The sequence below is a fragment of the Crocuta crocuta genome, unplaced genomic scaffold (assembly GCF_008692635.1).
Source record: "Crocuta crocuta isolate KB4526 unplaced genomic scaffold, BGI_CrCroc_1.0 scaffold62, whole genome shotgun sequence".
NCBI classification, from domain to species: Eukaryota; Metazoa; Chordata; class Mammalia; order Carnivora; family Hyaenidae; genus Crocuta; species Crocuta crocuta.
In genome coordinates this window covers 4,185,275-4,202,142 of record NW_027529173.1, presented here as the reverse complement: position 1 = coordinate 4,202,142, position 16,868 = coordinate 4,185,275, and the positions used below count along the sequence as shown (strand labels likewise).

At 35.9% G+C, this 16,868-nt stretch overlaps 1 protein-coding gene, 1 long non-coding RNA gene and 1 other non-coding gene across 3 annotated transcripts in view; 1 reads left to right on the top strand and 2 right to left on the bottom strand.

Annotated features, from left to right (window-relative positions):
* The window catches only part of HDAC9 (histone deacetylase 9), a 908,040-nt gene that overhangs the window by 81,058 nt on the left and 810,114 nt on the right, over positions 1–16,868 (top strand). The gene's annotated exons all lie outside the window — the stretch shown is intronic.
* LOC144226296 (uncharacterized) overlaps positions 10,305–16,868 on the bottom strand; it is a 51,155-nt gene continuing 44,591 nt past the window's right edge. The window contains exon 3 of the long non-coding RNA XR_013333590.1: positions 10,305–10,512. This is a non-coding gene — a long non-coding RNA (uncharacterized LOC144226296). The remainder of the gene's footprint in view (positions 10,513–16,868) is intronic.
* On the bottom strand, positions 15,512–15,639 carry LOC144226311 (U6atac minor spliceosomal RNA). The gene has a single exon (XR_013333602.1). It is a non-coding gene; the product is annotated as a U6atac minor spliceosomal RNA (small nuclear RNA).

Here is a 16,868-nt window from a genome sequence, read left to right as displayed (position 1 = left end):
GTTTTCTTTTATCCTAAATCCAAGAAGGATTTGGGACTTATGTAAGAAGTTTAAAAAAAAATAAAATACATGATGAGGAAAGGAAAGAAAAGAAGGGAGATTAGATAAAGCAAATGCTCTTGGTACATATACTCAGTTCTGTAAAGTTGCTAGAAAAGGAATAGATTTGGCCTTGAAACTCTTGGTAGCAAGTCACTTTTCTACTATGAGATGACTCCTCTTCAGCCTAACTGATCAAGTCTCTGTCCTATTTGGGAAATGTCAGAGAGTCTCCATAACCTCTACCTGAGGTACACAAGGACCCCACACCCTTTTCATGTTTGTCTTTCTTTTCCTCCTCCCTGTACCATGAACCTGTTCTGGTCATCACATGAAGCTAAGTGCCTTCCTCAGGTTCTGCTTTTCTGCCTGTGGACCTTTGAATGTGACTTTCTCACTGTTGGGAGTGCCCTCCCCTTCATGCCAGAACCCCTCCAGTCCTTGGGAAATTTATTTATTTATTTTTTAAGGCATGGCTTTGTGGTACTGGGCTCCTCTGGTATCTGTTACCTCATTGAAAAAGGACCTTATCTCCTAGAGTTGGGGATTTTCTTAATCATGACTTAGTAATAAGCTAAACTTTTTGAAAACAAGAGACATCTTTCTAAGATTTTTTCTAATATAAAACAATTGGCTATTTTACTCATGATTGCTTGATTAGCAGATATGTTGCCTAGCACATAAAAGAAGGCAAATAAGTGAAGAACAAAGGATATTTGGTGAGGAGGCTGATACACTATCTTTGGAGGGAGGGAAAGCAGTTGAAAATACCTCAGCAAAACCAAGCTGCTTGATTTCTTTGGTAAATCATGTCACTTCCCTTTGTTTCTTCTTACTTATCTTTTTGTTGACTTTCTTTTCTTTTAACTTCTTCATGACGATTTTGAGCTGTTCTTTTACCCCTTTTAAGTGCTTCCCACTGAAATGTTTATTGTCTTTCTAGGGTAGCTTGTCTGTTCCTTAAACAATAAACACAGCAATAGGGTGGTTGTCCTTTGCAAGGATTGTGGCCTCATACCGAGTTCCCTAAATAAGTCTTTAAGTTTGGAGCTGCTATAGCTAGCACAGTAGTAGGAAGCTGACCTACCAGCCTTTTGCCTTTTAGTAACTTGAACCTCTCCCTGTTCCAATAACTACAAGCTACCTCCCACTCCATTAAAAAAATACACCCTGTAGTTAAGATCAGAGGAAGGAGTAAAAGGATTTTGAATTGTGGGCATGCAGCAAATTGTTTTAAGTTAGAATTCTTTGGTCCAACATCATTTAAACCTTTGAAGTTTTATTTATTTATTTTGAGAGAGAGACAGCATGAGTTGGGGAGAGGCAGAGGGAGAGGAGAGAGAGAATCCCAAGCAGGCTCTACACTGCCAGCACAGAGCCCGATACGCTGCTCAAACCCATGAAACTGTGAGATCATGACCTGAGCTGAAACCAAGAGTCAGACGCTTAACTGACTGAGCCACCCCTAAACTTTAAAAAAATTAATGCATTTTTGTGGTGCCTGGATTGCTTAGTTGGTTAAGCATCTGCCTTTGGCTCAGGACATGATCTTGCAGTTTGTAGGTCTGAGCCCCACATTGGGCTCTGTGCTGACAACTTGGAGCCTGTAGCCTGCTGCAGATCCTGTGTCTTCCTCTCTCTTTGACCCTCCCCTGCTCCTGTTCTATCTCAAAAATAAATAAGCATTAATTTTTAAAAAAATTATGCTTTTTTGTGGACTGTATTGTTAGCAGTAACGTATTTCCAAGGACCTTCCATGAAATATGTATAAAGGAAAACAGCTGGTTTAAAATTTATGACATTTCCATCTCTATTTTCAGTTTTTCTCATTTAAAATGATGAACTCACAAACACTTTAATATGATAGCTGAAGTCTTCATAAAAATTAAATTAGGATCCTAAATTTTCTGTGTGTCTTCATTCAAGATGTGTTTTGGCTTTATTGTTTGACACTGTAGCAAGGCTTGATATTGGATAGACAAAGTGATCTCTTCCTCTGACATATATGTAGTCATATGGGGTTCCTTTCATATCTGCCCAGGAAATTCGTTGCTGTAAAGCTCATGGAAAGAACAATGTGGAATAGGCAAGCACTGCATATCTCACTCACAGCTCTCTGGAGAACCTCTTTGGGTAGGCTCTTGTTTGTCACACAAAAAAGAAGTATGTCTTTACCCTGAGTGATGCAATGGTCCAGCCTCCTGTGGGGTAACATCCACTGACAATAACGCCATAACCCATTAGTTTATCGCAAACTCGCTGAATCCATAGGGATTTGTCCCAGTCTAAATGAGTGACTAATTCTTAAACTACACAGCAAACCTGAGGTCCTTGGGGAATTGGGACATGTTAAGGTTGGATTGTTTATTTTGCTTGTTATAACTGTAGGATCATTATGGAAATGTTTACATCCTGATGTCGTTGAATGTTCTTAACCAGTATACGAGGTACAGAAGTTTAGTCTTTTTGCTTCTGCTTTCTGTCTCTTCTTTATCATCCTCTACCCCTACCTCCAGCCCATAAAAAAGTGTCCACAGTCATCAGGTCTAAGTGAACTTGTATCTTTTGCTTTGAGTATTTTGTTACCTTATCTGTTACTGAGAAATTATACAAATGCATATTTGAAGTTATTAGTAAAAGTCCAAGGACTTAAAACATAAGCTCTGGAAATAAGTGTTACCTGTCATCTATCTGCTGTTCACTAAATCTCCCTTTGTCACAGTTTCTTTATTTGGAAGATATGTCATGAATGTGTTATATCAATATATAAAAGGTATGATTATAAAAGAAATACTAAAGCATCTAGTATTCATTTAGAGTTATTATACACAGATTTGCGCTTTTTTTTCTCATCTGTAACCTGTAACTATCCTTTAGTGAACATCGCTGTAAATACCCATGTCTGTAGGTCTTTTCACACTGATGAGAAAAACCATCATTTCCAGATTCTGTAACAGTTTCTAGTTGTGTGTGTCTCAAACTTGTTCACTTTTGAGCAACTGGAATTATGCCATCCCTCTTTTGTTATTATATGCCAGCCTTCTACTCTATCCCACCTCCACTAAATTATTTTGTTGCCTTTCTTCACTATTTGGTGTGTTTTTACACCATTTGGCATGCCAGCATTCTTGTGTGCCCCCCTCTGAATCTGTTGTTTGTCTCTTGTAACTTCTGCCGCCTTAGTTTGTGCAGTGTCACTCCAGTCTCTGCCTTTCTGGGCACATTGCCTTCTCCACTGTGTATGTCTAATCTCCCTTTAATAAGGATACATGTGGTTGCATTTAGGGCCCACCTGAATAATCCAAGATAATCTTTCCATCTCAAGATCTTTAATCACATCTGCAAAGTCCTTCCCCCCCCCCTTTTTGAATGTATGTATGTATGTATTTATTTCATGAAATAAAATTCATAGGTTCCAGGAATGAGGATGTGAGTGTCTTTTGAGGGGGTCTTTATTCAACGTACCTTACACCTGACTGAAATAATTTCTCAAATCCTGCCATTTTGTAACTTCTGTTCATGCATTTGCTCATTCACTCACCCATTCACCAGACTTTTATTTCATGCCCACTATATGCCAAACACTGTGCTAGGTGTTTGGAATAACACCTTGACCATACTTTTAATTACTTAATTATTTTGTTGATAAGATGTATCATATAGAGTAAACACAGAGATACAGGCAAAAGAGACAGTTTGATCCAGATTATAAGATTAATTATTTGTATGTCTCCTTTTGCCTAATCCTAGAGTTTAAGTCATCATTCCTCAGTGCTCATAAATTATTTCAGTAGCTATAGAGGTTATATGTAGCCTGTGGACCAGAAAGTGTTTTACGGGAGGGAAATCATATATCAGCTCAAATTCAATTTCAAAGAATGTGTTGAGTACAAAATATAGACCTTGCCCTCCAAGGAATTTATAATCATATACAATTCTTAACAACCTTTGCACATGTCAACATCAACAATAGAGCTTTAGAAAAATATCCCTGCCTGTTCCCCACTGCACATCATGCTTGATTTTGTGTGGACCCTAGAGATCTTTTTTTTTTTTTTAAGCTCATCAGGAAATTCTTAACATGCTGCTAGCATTGAGCACAAAGAATCTTTGGTGAAGTAGAAATGACCTGTAATTTGGAAAAGGAAGTACATGAAATGTCATTCATAGATAGGTAAGATTTCAAAAGATTTGGTGCATAGGAATAGGGGAGGTGGCCGGTCATGGTTGGAGGCAAGGGTTGGGGGCCCACATCTAGGCACCAAATTTCCTTTTGCTTAGACTTTCTGGCCTGGAATCCAAAAACATCTGAAAAATGTAACTTTAAACCTGGTCTTTTCAGCCATTTCAAAGGTAGTAGGGTAGAACAAATTTTATTTAACAGCTACTAGTTTGATATATACATTTTAAAAATTTAGAAACAGGTAGGTGGACCTCTGTAGTTTTAATCTAGGTCCTGTAAATATTAGGAGCAGGCTTTAGTGAGAAAAACAGAAATGGAGGGGAAAGTTTTATTTTAAATGTTTCAAAAGAAGAGTGGCTAGGATATGGTGATGGACTGGAAAACATAAAAACACAGTAGGAAGCAACAAAAGTAATTGTGAAGTTCAAAAATGATAATAGAATTAGTGAAAGTAAATGATATTGATAGAAAAGATAGTTAACTTTTGCTGAATTTTTCCCATGAGCTTGGTGCTTCATTACTATATTGTCTTTATTTCATGGAACTCTTCATAATTCTTGAGGTACAGATACTGTTCTTATCCCTTTTTTACAGATACGGATGTTGAGATTTTGAGAGGATAAATTTCTTGCTCTTTTAAGGTCTCACAGTAAATTGAGTGGAACAGATCTAGGACTCAGATTTAGGCACTCTAATTCTATTCTGTGTATTCTTGATCATCATTCTGCTAGTTGTCAGGAATAGCTTGAGACATAGAATTGATGAGAAATTTGCCCTAGAGATAGAAATTTAAGGATCATCTGAATAAAGGTCATAGTTAAAAACATGGGTAGCTTAAAATTAGGAAGCATGACCTCATCAATTAAAAGATGGAAAAAAAAAAAAAAGGAAAAGAAGAGACGGCCAAGGACTAAGCCACATTGAAATTTTCAGGGACAGTATCTTATCCCTCTTTAAGGCTGCTGGTCACATAACACATGGTTCATTAAAAAAAGCTTCTTGAATAGTTAGGTAAGCAAATGAACCTGTCTTTCTATTCTAAAATTTTCAACCTATGCTTAAGGTTCTACGTCATAACTTTAATTGCTTGAAGGAGACATATCTAAAACCTTTCTTAAATTCTCTTGCCCATATTTGTGAACCTGATTGTATTGGATTCAGTTTTTTTCCAACTTACTCCATGTTTTCACCAGTGGAAGAAGGCTATTCTGTAGAGAGGTTATGCCAGTGTAAGAGGATTTACAGAGTAGTTCAGTATTTTTATCCTTTTAAACCGCTGGTAAACTAAGTTATTGAAGGACAAATAACATATAAGTGGTGATGTGTCTTGGCTGTTGGATGTCTTTCTCTGCTTCTTTCAGAGTGCCTGCAACTTCATTTCATTCCATGTTGTTACAGAGCACACATAAGACAACACTATTAAATAACCCAGGAAAATAAAATTATTGCTGTTGAAATATATACATTATATTCTTTTTTATTACCTGCCAGTATAACCAGATCAGGCTTCCTATGCTTGCCTGGTTCTTTTTAACCCCCATTGTTCCACAATATGGATTCAGAAGGTTGTCAGGTAGTGAATGAAAAGGATTTCAGAATAACTGTAGGGTTGTGTCAAATATGTTATTGTCATAATGTTGTATTTCTTGTGCTGGTTTTTTAGAGTCACATTTTTCTCATTGATTTATAACTTCAACCATTACAAAATTAGCGTGAAACCTAAACTCTTAAAAAAACACCACAGAGCCCTAATCTGTAACCTACCTGTCCTATTTTTTTTCTAGTGCTGTAATTTGAATACTGTGTATAATATGGTCTTATATAACTCATCCCACCTAACTTTATGAGGAAAATTAATGGAATGGGACTCTCATAAAGCATTTGATTAGAGTCAAGGGAAATCTAACTTGCATTGAAGGTCAAGAGTCTTTCAGAGTAAGCAGTTTCATGGTTTGAAGTAAAACAACTTATTTATAGACAGCAATCAACAAAGCAAAAAAAATCCATCATTCATTTTGAAAGACATTGGGCAAGCCAGTAATTCTCGGTTTGGGCTCTGCCTTAAAGTCCTCTGTAGAGCTTAAAGAAAACAAAGACAGAACCTGAACTGGGACCACCAACCTCAACACTTTTGATTTAATTGGACTTCTTATGAGGTCTAGGTGTGGTATTCATTTAAACCTCCAAAGTGATTATAATGTGCAACCAATGTTGAGAACCACTATGAAAAGAAACATCAGGGAAGTACATAAATATATCCTTTAGGAGATGACATATACTTTCTAAAAAAGGCAATATTGTTTTATTAGTTACAAAAACTAAACTCTTAGTTCTCCTGTTTTGAAAGGGTGCAAATCAATTTCATTTAGATATTAATTGTTACGCAGATATGTGAGAATACATATTTATATGTTTAAAAGAGCTCTTTCTGTGTTTATAAATGTACTTTCTTATGTTTAAGATTTTTGGTTCTCAACTGTGGGTCTAGCTACTCCCCTCATCATAAATCATCTGATTTGTAAACTGAAAATGTACATTAATTTACGAATGAATAATTTAAAGTCAGTGGAATGAATGTGGTAGTTTCAGTCAATGAAAACTTCATTGATTATCTTGGGCATTTTTTTATGGAGAGTATGGTTATAGTTACAAAGTGATGTTTGGTCACTTTGTGCAAAGTATCTTGATTGTTCTGGGCCTGAATTGCTTTCTCTGTAAGATTACGATACCACACATTGCTGAATAGCAAGGACCATGTATTCATTACGTTTCAAATTCTAAGTGTGCCAAATGCTTTGTGTATGGTATTTCATTTAATTAAAATGAAAACTCTATGGGGTAAGGGCTATTTTATAGAATCCCCATGTTAAAGATGAGAAACCACTTTCAGAGATGGATAAGATGTCCAAGATTGTGTGTCTGCTTAGGGACAGGATGTGAAATCAAGTAGTCAGCACCACGGGCAGTGGTACAAAGTAACAATAACTCAATATGAAGACAAATTTTTCTGTTTAACCAGTTGGTTAAGATCAAAATTTAAAGCTTGTGTCATCTTTACAGAAAAACTTTTCAAAAAGACAGTTCTGATATTTCCCAAAAGAACAGCAGATTTTTCTGTTGCAGCTAACAAGGAACAGGTGCACTGTGGTGTTAGCATTTGTGGCTGGCATTCGACTAGCAGGAGTGTGGCCACTCTTCATGCTAGCTGGGTTTTGAAGAAGGAGCAGTATTTTCAAAATTTTCTCAGGCGCACAAGACTCTTCCTCACACTCCACTTCCAAGTGGTAGGATGGAAACCTTAGTGTGGGAGCAAGCCTGGAAGAGAGCTCATCTGTAATAACATGAATGGGCTTGATGAGCGTGGGTAGTGGAAAGCTCAGCAAACTTGAGGTCCAAAGACCTTAGTTTAATTCCTGGCTCTGACACTCATGCTTTAAAAGTCACTTAACTTCCCTGAATCTTAGTTTTCTCATCTTTAAAATAGAAATGATGATAGTAGTAACTGAATTCCTTGACTCAAGTAGCTGAATATCAAATGAGATAATATACTGTAAAAACTCTATGGGATAAGGTGTTCTTAAAACTGTTAAAGTTAATAAGGAGATTTTTATTTTCTAGCTGGAAGCCTTTATTTAACATGCAGAATGAAAAAAAAAACAACAAAGCAATGAATCCTAAAGAAACTTTTAGTCTGCAGTACCACTTGATTTCGAATGTTCTCTACCAGAACAAACACTTGGACTTTATCTTCACACAAATGTTCAAAACCCCTAGACATTTAAGCAGTCTCCAAGTGCACCAATTACTCTTTAATGGCCAAATCCCATGATCTTTTTTCAGTCTTCAATAGAATTGTCATAGCAGTAGTAATTCATTCATTCAACCAGTATATACTGAGTGCCTACTGTGTATCTGGAATGTTTTAAACCTTTGAAAGTATAAGTCAGGGAAAACAAAAGCAGATAAACAGTGATGGATCAAGTGTTACGTATCATGTCATTTAATCATTAGAGCAATCCTGCAAAGTATGTTTTACTAGAGTAATTTATAAATGAGGATGCTGGGTTTAGAGAACTTAAAAGATGTGTCCAGCACCTCCTAGCAAGGAGATGGTAGAACTGGGGCTAAAACCCTATTTCCTGTGCTTGCAAATGATCTTTCTTTTAATGGCTTATTTATGAATTCATTTACTCTGCACCTAGTCTAAATTCTTTTGACTTTTTTTCTTTCTATGAACATCAGAGATAATCTCCTCAGTCACTTGTCCTTAAAACAGCTACTTGTGCTTAAAACAGTGGTGCCACTTTTGAAAGTCTTACTCTGCTCCTCTCCACATCAAGTTGGATTGGATTTTGATTGACTCTGTTTTCTGTTTTTGTTGCCAGCATTTATCATTCATTACTTCTGGCCAAAACTATTGTCATAGGCCTCCAGCTATTCTTTCTATTTAGTCTCTCCTCCATTCAGCCTAATTGTACAATGCTGCCTAGTAAAGCACTCCTGCTAAAGCATAAATCTAATTATTTCCTTTATCAAACTCTCCGTGTCTGGGCATGGTCTGTAGAAACTGGCAGTACTCATGAGACATTTCTAGTGTCTGTGGTATAGAGCGAACCATATTTCTGGCCTTCTTTTTCAATGTGCTCCTTCCCATACATGCTAACAGTGTTTTTCAGGCTTGTCTGATAGGAATCTCATGGGGCTTATTAATACACAAATTCTCAGGCTCCACTTGAACCTATCTAACTAGAATCCTTAGGGATTTACGAAGCCTTGTGGTAAAACCTGCTGGTCCTCTGATAGGCTCCGAGCAAAAGGACACAGTTGTGACCACCTTGGGTCTCTTGCTACCACGGAGTGTTGAGGAAATCAGCCAACTGTCTGACATTATGACACTTAGTCATACTTGAGTTCTCCTGGCCACCCTTTTACACATGTCACCAACGTGTAAACCAAGTGCTGAAAAACCCAAAGACACGTTAATTAAAGTGAGTCCTTGAGAGAGGTGATTTTCTCATATTTGTGTGAGCATGAGATATTTTTATGTGAGAAGATATGGAATACATAAATGGGATTAACTTGTAAATAAATGTTGAATTAATATATGGATTGTCTCGTTTCTAAATTATATATATAATTTATGTACAAAATTTTATTGTATATAATTTCTGATTTATATAATTATATGTAGTTTCTGTATATAAATTAGGAATTTGTACATATAAACAAAAATATATGAAAATAACAAATATATGTATTTTATATAAATATATAAAATAAAAAACATAATCTGTAAAAATATAAATTAGAAATATATAACATAAATATTAATATATTATAACATATATATTTATATATAATATATAACATGTATATTATATAACATATAATTTCATATATGTGAGAGAGAATGCACCCAGGAGAAAGATGAATACATATATAATTGTATATAATTACATATATGCATACAGATCTCCAGTATTGCAAAATAAAAGACATTAACAATATGATTATGAAGTAAGAGAAAAATGTTGACCAGAAAGTAAGATGGAGTACAGGTATTATTCTGTAACACCTCTATATTATCATTGAAATGGCTATTAAATGGTACATTGAAATAAAGATCATTGCTTTCCTTTTCTTTGTTATTCCCAGTTTGTACCTCTAATAAGCAAAATTACTTAGTTTTAAAAATCTCCTATATTACCATATTACATATAAACAAATTTCTTTATTCTCAGTAATTTCCGTTTTCCTCAAATTCCTTTTAACATAGTGTTTTTATGAACTCTGAATTTCAAAATTGTGAGTAAAATATTAGCATGCAACTATTTTGTTTCAGAAAACAAAAAAAAAATCTAGATCTTTTGGCTATCGTAAAAGTTAGGCTTGAAAGTAAATATGGGTAGACATTTAATTGGAAGGTGAGGAAATAATTTAAAAACCCCTACATAAAATGACATATTTAATTACATATTGTGAATGTGACCATTTAATATGAATCCTAATTCATTTTTTCTTGGTGACATCCATTCATTCACCACATGTTTATTAAGTACCTACTATGCAAAGTGCTGGAAAAGATGTATACCTTTAAAACTTTGATACAGCCTTGGAGTGCATGAGTGACTTAGTTAAGCATCCAACTTCAGCTCAGGTCATGATCCTACAGCTTGGCTGGTGAGTTTGAGCCATACATCAGGCTCTGTGCTGACAGTTCAGTCTGGAGTCCACTTTGCATTCTGTGTCTCCCTCTCTGTCCCTCACCGTGCTCATGCTCTCTCTCTCTCCTTCAAAAAAAAATAAAACATTAAAAAAATTAGAAAGAAACTTTGCTACAGCCTTGATATTCACTGAGTCACAATGACTTTCTCAGAGTTGAAGAAAGGTAAATCAGATCTGTATCTCCATCCTAGGTGAATTTGTTTCCACATTAAAATACTTTTTTCATATTGATTTAATATTTCAAATATGTATGTATCTTTATTCTTTTGTTAGTCAGCTTATGAAATATTTTTTGAGAATTATAGTTGTACTATATCTGCCATTAAGCCGGTGGCTCTACCATTTTACTAGGTAGAATGTTCTTTCTTTCAAGTGGGACATGCTAGTTTAGGATATGTGCTTTTAATTAGTTCCCTGACCTGCTTTTATTGTATCTACATTTAGGCCTTAGTCATCTCTTATTCAGAGGGTTTGTACATGCTATGTGTGTGTGTGTGTGTGTGTGTACTTGGCCCTTGGAGCTACTCCCATTCTTGGTTGGAAGAGCCATGCTATATACACCCTAGAAGAGACAGTGGGGGAGGCTTTGTTGCCCTTGGTTACAGCTCTGCTGTTCTAGTAGAAAGAGGTTGGGCTTTGAAGCTAGGTAGATTTATGTTTAAAACCAGTGTCCCTCACTTGCTCACTTTTTGATTTTGGACAAATGATCAATTCTAAACCACAGTTTTATTATTTGTAAAACATGGAGAATATTGTTTATCTCATGGATTTTATTAACGGTCAAAAATTTACTTCCCTTTAGCTATCAAGAAATATTTGTTGAGTATAATTAAGTGATAATATTTGTGGCATTACGTGTATCAAACTAAGTGTGATCGTTTGTTTTACCAGTCAGGTTCCTGTTATGTGCTGAATGTTTATGGTACTCCAAATTCGTATGTTGAAATCCTAGCCCTCAATGTATTGGTTTTGGGAAGTGGGGCATTTAGGAGATAATCAAGTTTACATTAGGTCCCAAGAATAAGACTCTCATAATGGGATTAGTGCTCTTATCAGAAGAGAGACCTCTTTCCATGAGCATGTACCAAGAAGGGCCATGTGAGCATGCAGCAAGAAGGTGGATATCCACAAATGAGGAAGAAGACTCTCACCAGATGCTGAATCTGCCAGCACCTTGATCTTTGACTTCCCAGCTTTTAGAACTGTGAGAAAAAATTTATGTTGTTTCAGCCACCCAGTCTGTGATATTTTGTCATAGCAACCCAAACAAAGACCACCCCCTTTTTCAATTTCTTACCAGCTCCTTAGAGTTAAGAGGTATAATTTACACCTTTGTTTAGGATCCCCAGTATTTAGTGTACTACTTAGTACATAGGACTTAATAAATAAGTGTTTAATACTTCTCTATCTTCATGTTCTTATCATCCTCCTTAGCCTCAGCCAACGCTCTCCCTACCACCCATCCACAAAAACCCATGATGGTTTAGAAAAATAGGCTAAAATAAAAACCTACAATTTGATCAAAAGGCTCATAGGGAAAACAGGGGGATATAGTATAAAACAGAGTGGATTTGAATTCTACTCTGCCATTTATTTAGCTATGGTAGTGAAGAGAACTTATTGCACTTGACCATCTCAATTTATTTTTAAATAATCTTGGCAGCCTTGTTTTGAGCATTATCACCTAATAAAAATATGTGAAGGTTTCCTGAATAGTTTTATCACTCTGTACCATTATTTAAATATGCTTACAGTGTAGGGGCACCTGGGTGGCTCAGTTGGTTAAGCATCCACCTTTGGCTCAGGTGATGACCTCATGGTTCATGGGTTCGAGCCCCGTGTCGGGCTCTGTGCTGACAGCTAGCTCAGAGCCTGGAGCCTGCTTCACATTCTGTATCTCCCTCTCTCTCTGACACTCCCCTACTCACGCTGTCTCTCTCTCTCTCTCTCTCAGAAATAAATAAAAACATTTAAAAAAAATTAAAAAAAATGTTTACAGTGTTTCTCAATTCCTGAAAGAATGACTTCAGACTCACCCAAAGAACTCTCTTTTGAATATCATTCTTTGTTTCAAACGTATTTCCTTGTGGCAGGAAGTGATAAAAACACATGGCATTGACGGCTAGTGACTGAAGAGGAAGTTAATGGTGTTTGTTTTTCCTCCAGAATTAGTAGTTCAAAAATTAAAAATGTATCTTGCCAAGTTTGGAAAACACACAGAATCTTTCGATTACAGGATTACAACGTACCTAATTTTTTACATTAATATTTCTTTCATATTATGAATCAAAGTGCTTTTTAAAGTTAAAACTTTTTGTATTTTATTTTATAAGCTGCTGGATATAAAATATCCAAATACTATTGAATACCTGTGGAATTTACTTCTTTGCCCAGTAGACTTAGAAAGCAAGAGAAGGTTTACAGAGTAAAGCATTTTGAAATCACTGACAAGCACAGATGATGCTGTTAGGATTCCATGTCTCAGTGGGTAATGCCTTTAAGGAGACCGTGTTTTAGATGGGTTTTAAGCTATAGTGGGAAGAAGTAAATAAGACCTTTCCCTAGCTATGTACTGAAAAAACCCCTGTTGTGATTGAGAAGTATTGTTTGACTCAAAGCCAGCTCATTTTTCACCAGAGATTCCTGCACACCCACCAGTTTGGGGCATTACTAAAGAGGGTGAAAATAAGGTGGGATGAAGAGGGGGGTCTGCAACAGACGGCATGCAATTAAGAAAATCTACAGAAGTGACAAAAATGCTATTCTAGAAAGTTAGAATAATTTTATTTCAGGGAACAAATTGTGTAGTGTTGAAGGGAGAATAGAACTACTATGAAATATCTTTCATTTAATTAAAATCAAGGTTTATGTGGTTTGCTGCTGCTGGGTGAGTACCATTTTGACTTTGGTTTAGTTGTTGCTGGTGGTTTACAAAGATTCAAATGTACTTTATTACAGATTAAGGGAATTCCTTAACCTGTTTAATTTTTAGTGCAAGATCCCATCCCCTGTGTTCACCTCTGCTGTCAGGTGTGGCAGTAGTTGTACACCCTGGGAAAATCACTTCTAAAGCCTGTTGAATGGAAAGTATTGTGGCTATTTATTGCGAGGAAAAGGGAAAGCAAAGATGTTATAGGGGTTATGTCATTTTATTCAGTAATTAGCTTTGGGAAGGTCATTGAGGACCTAGTATTTAGGAGTTGTGGATATTTTTAGATTGCTTCTACGTAAAACCATGGTTTTTCTTTTAATGAGCTGGAAAGAAATCATCCAGTACTGTGTTTTCTGTATGTCATAAGCTCTTATCAGGCCACTGAATCAGTTTTATATTTGCAGTTAAACAGTTCAATAGAATAGACCATATTACAAGATACCAGAGTGCACATGCATTGTAAGGTTAAGTTTTAATTTGTGAAAATTGAAATTGAGTTTTCTATAGATAAATATGTTTATATGTATAAATAGACTTCATTTAACATGAAATGAATTTTTCGTGTGAGTAGCAAATGAGGAAGATTGAAAGTTACTGATTGAATCCTCACATTTCTCAAATAGGATACTAGAAGAGGCTACTTTTGGTTTATTTGAGTAGATTTCACTGTGATGGCTTGTCTAAATTATCAGGTCTGTCTTCTGTTTGAATCTTTGTTTTGATCACCACCTCATCATTTACATTTCACCCCCATACTTAAAAGTTTCTGTATTTTTGTCATTAGAATTTGGGTAGAGATGCTGATTCTGGGAAAATGAATCTTCACTGAATCTCCGAGCACCATGCTGCCAGCTTGTTGTTACTGGGGATACCAAGTGGAAAAGAATAAACCTTTACAGCTTGCTCTATGGATAAGGCCTATATGAAAATAGGCTAAGTCTGGAGGAAAGTTGGAACAATAATCTAATAAATTTCATCAGTAGATACAGGTGCTCTCTATTAACTTCTACTACTTGTCTCAGTTCATTTCAACAAATATTTCTTGAGCTCCTACTTTGTGCCATGTATTTTCCCATCCATTTACTTCCTCCTGTCTGTAGCTAGTTAAATTGATCGATCCCTCACTTTTCTTGTGGGATATCAGCAGATTTACTGAAGTACCTGGTATTTTGGGGTTGTTTGTCAAAGATAATACAGATGTAGCTCCATGTTTTATAACATGATATGCCACTTTGGAACTCTGTTGTGCTTGGTCTAGAAATGTTCCTGACCTCACCCTTTCACTTGTTCAGAAGTCCTGCGTTGAATTCATGCAGACTGTTTTTCTCTGTCTTACTTTCATAACACAATTATTTTTATTGAAATTTATCCCTTTTGTTTTTTACAAAATGTCAGTGCTGGAGAGTTTTAATTTTTAATCTGACGACTTGAGAATCAAGGCAGCAGGACCAAGGGGACCAACTGTCTGGATACCATGTGAGGTTTTCTAATTCTCACGTTGTTATTGCTTTTTGCTTGCCTTTCTGTATGGCAGTTACTGAAGGTGATGCTCTGGTTTCNTTAGTTAGGTTATTAGTTGAATATTGGCTATATAAGTTATTGGCAGATGCGGGTACAACCTCAGGGAGGAGTTCCCAGATGGCACCATGAACCTGCTTTTTCTCGATGGGTCAGTACAAAGAGGAATACCTATGAGGCTGAAGCCAATGGAGGGCCATGTGTAAACAGAGCATGATCTTGTTAGTGGGTCTAGAAAAGCTGCCTTTTTTCTTTTTTAAATTCTCAGTCTTTTTAATCGTCACTAATTTGAAAGATTAAATATGATAGTTTATAGTCATTTTTGCTTGCATTCTTATTAGTGGTTTGGAACATGTTTCCATGTATTTATGGAATTTTCTTCTCCTGTTTTGAATTTGTTTGTGCCCTTTGCATGTTTCTTTTAGACTATTTTCTATTGATTTAAATAACTTTTTGTATATTATTGAAATTATATTTTATAGCAAAACAATACACATAACATGAAATTGCCCCCTTTAAACCCCTTAGAGTGTACACTCCTTAGCCTGAAGTATATTCATATTATTGCACAGATGTCTCCACTATCTGTAGAACTTTTTCATCATCCCAAATTGAAAAATAAAAAAGCAACCATGCCACAAAGTGAGTGGGAATGTCTTACCCACATATGTATGGTGCAGGCCTGAGGACATCTTTAATCCTTGACAAGGAAAGTGCTAACTTTTCTCCGTTCATAGAACAGTAGAAAAACTGCTTGAATGATGTAATCAGTTTTTCTGAATGTAAAGCTTCCTTGATTATTGCTACTTCACTTTAAGAGATGTATTTATACATTAAATAAACAGGTAAAAAGATCTTCTCATATGACCATCTTACTGAGCAAATTCTGTTTTGTTAAGTCTTTATAGTTCCTACACTTTTTATTTAATCTACTGGTGTTTGATGTTTTCTTTGCTTGCCAATGTGGTATTTCCAGCTGTGCATGGAAATTAATTTTCTATTTGAATAGACAATTCCAGGAAGCTATCTATTAAGTTTATAGGAGGCAAAGAAAATGTTCTTTTACAATTTTTTTCCTGGTATTCTTGCCATTATAAGGGGAGTAAAAAGGTTGACATAAGAGTCCATGATTGGCAGTTTATTTTTTGTTTTTAACTAATACTATACAAGTAAAATAAACTTTGCCATAGATCACAAATATGGTCAAAAATAGAATGTGTTTGGCAATGGAAACTTAATCCTCCATTTAACAAAACAACCCTAAATGGATCTTCCATGGACTCTAAAACCTTTCTTGCGCAATAGATCTCTTTCTGTATGTATCTGACTGGTTCTGTGAAATCTCAAAATCTAAGGTCTATGGAATATTCCAAAACCCTATGGGTCAGGTGTGTTTTGGAATTGATATTTTTTTTAAAACAAATTTTTTTTAAAATTTATTTCTAGGAGAGAGAGAGAGAGACAGTGGGAGCAGGGGAGGGTCAGAGAGAGAGGGAGTCACAGACTGAAACAGGCTCCAGGCTCTGAGCTGGCAGTCAGCACAGAGCCCAACGCGGGGCTCGAACCCACGAACCGCCGGATCATGACCTAAGCGAAAGTCGGACGCTTAACCCACTAAGCCACCCAGGCGCCCCTGGAATTGATAGTCTATCAGTTTTTTTTTTTTTTAATTTCAATGTTGACCATCTTTGTGTTTTTAAAATTTTAATTTCAGTATACTTATATACAGTGTTATAATAGTTTCAGGTGTACACTGTAGTGATTCACCAGTTCTGTACATTACTCAGTGCTCATCATGACAAACATATTCTTAATCCCCTTCAACTATTTCACCCTCCTCCCCATCCACCTCCCCTCTGGTAACCATCAGTTTGTTCTCTGTAGTTAAGAGTCTAATTTTTAGTTTGTCTCTTTTTTTCTTTGTTTAGTTTCTTCAATTCCACGTGTAAGTAAAATCATATGGTATTTGTC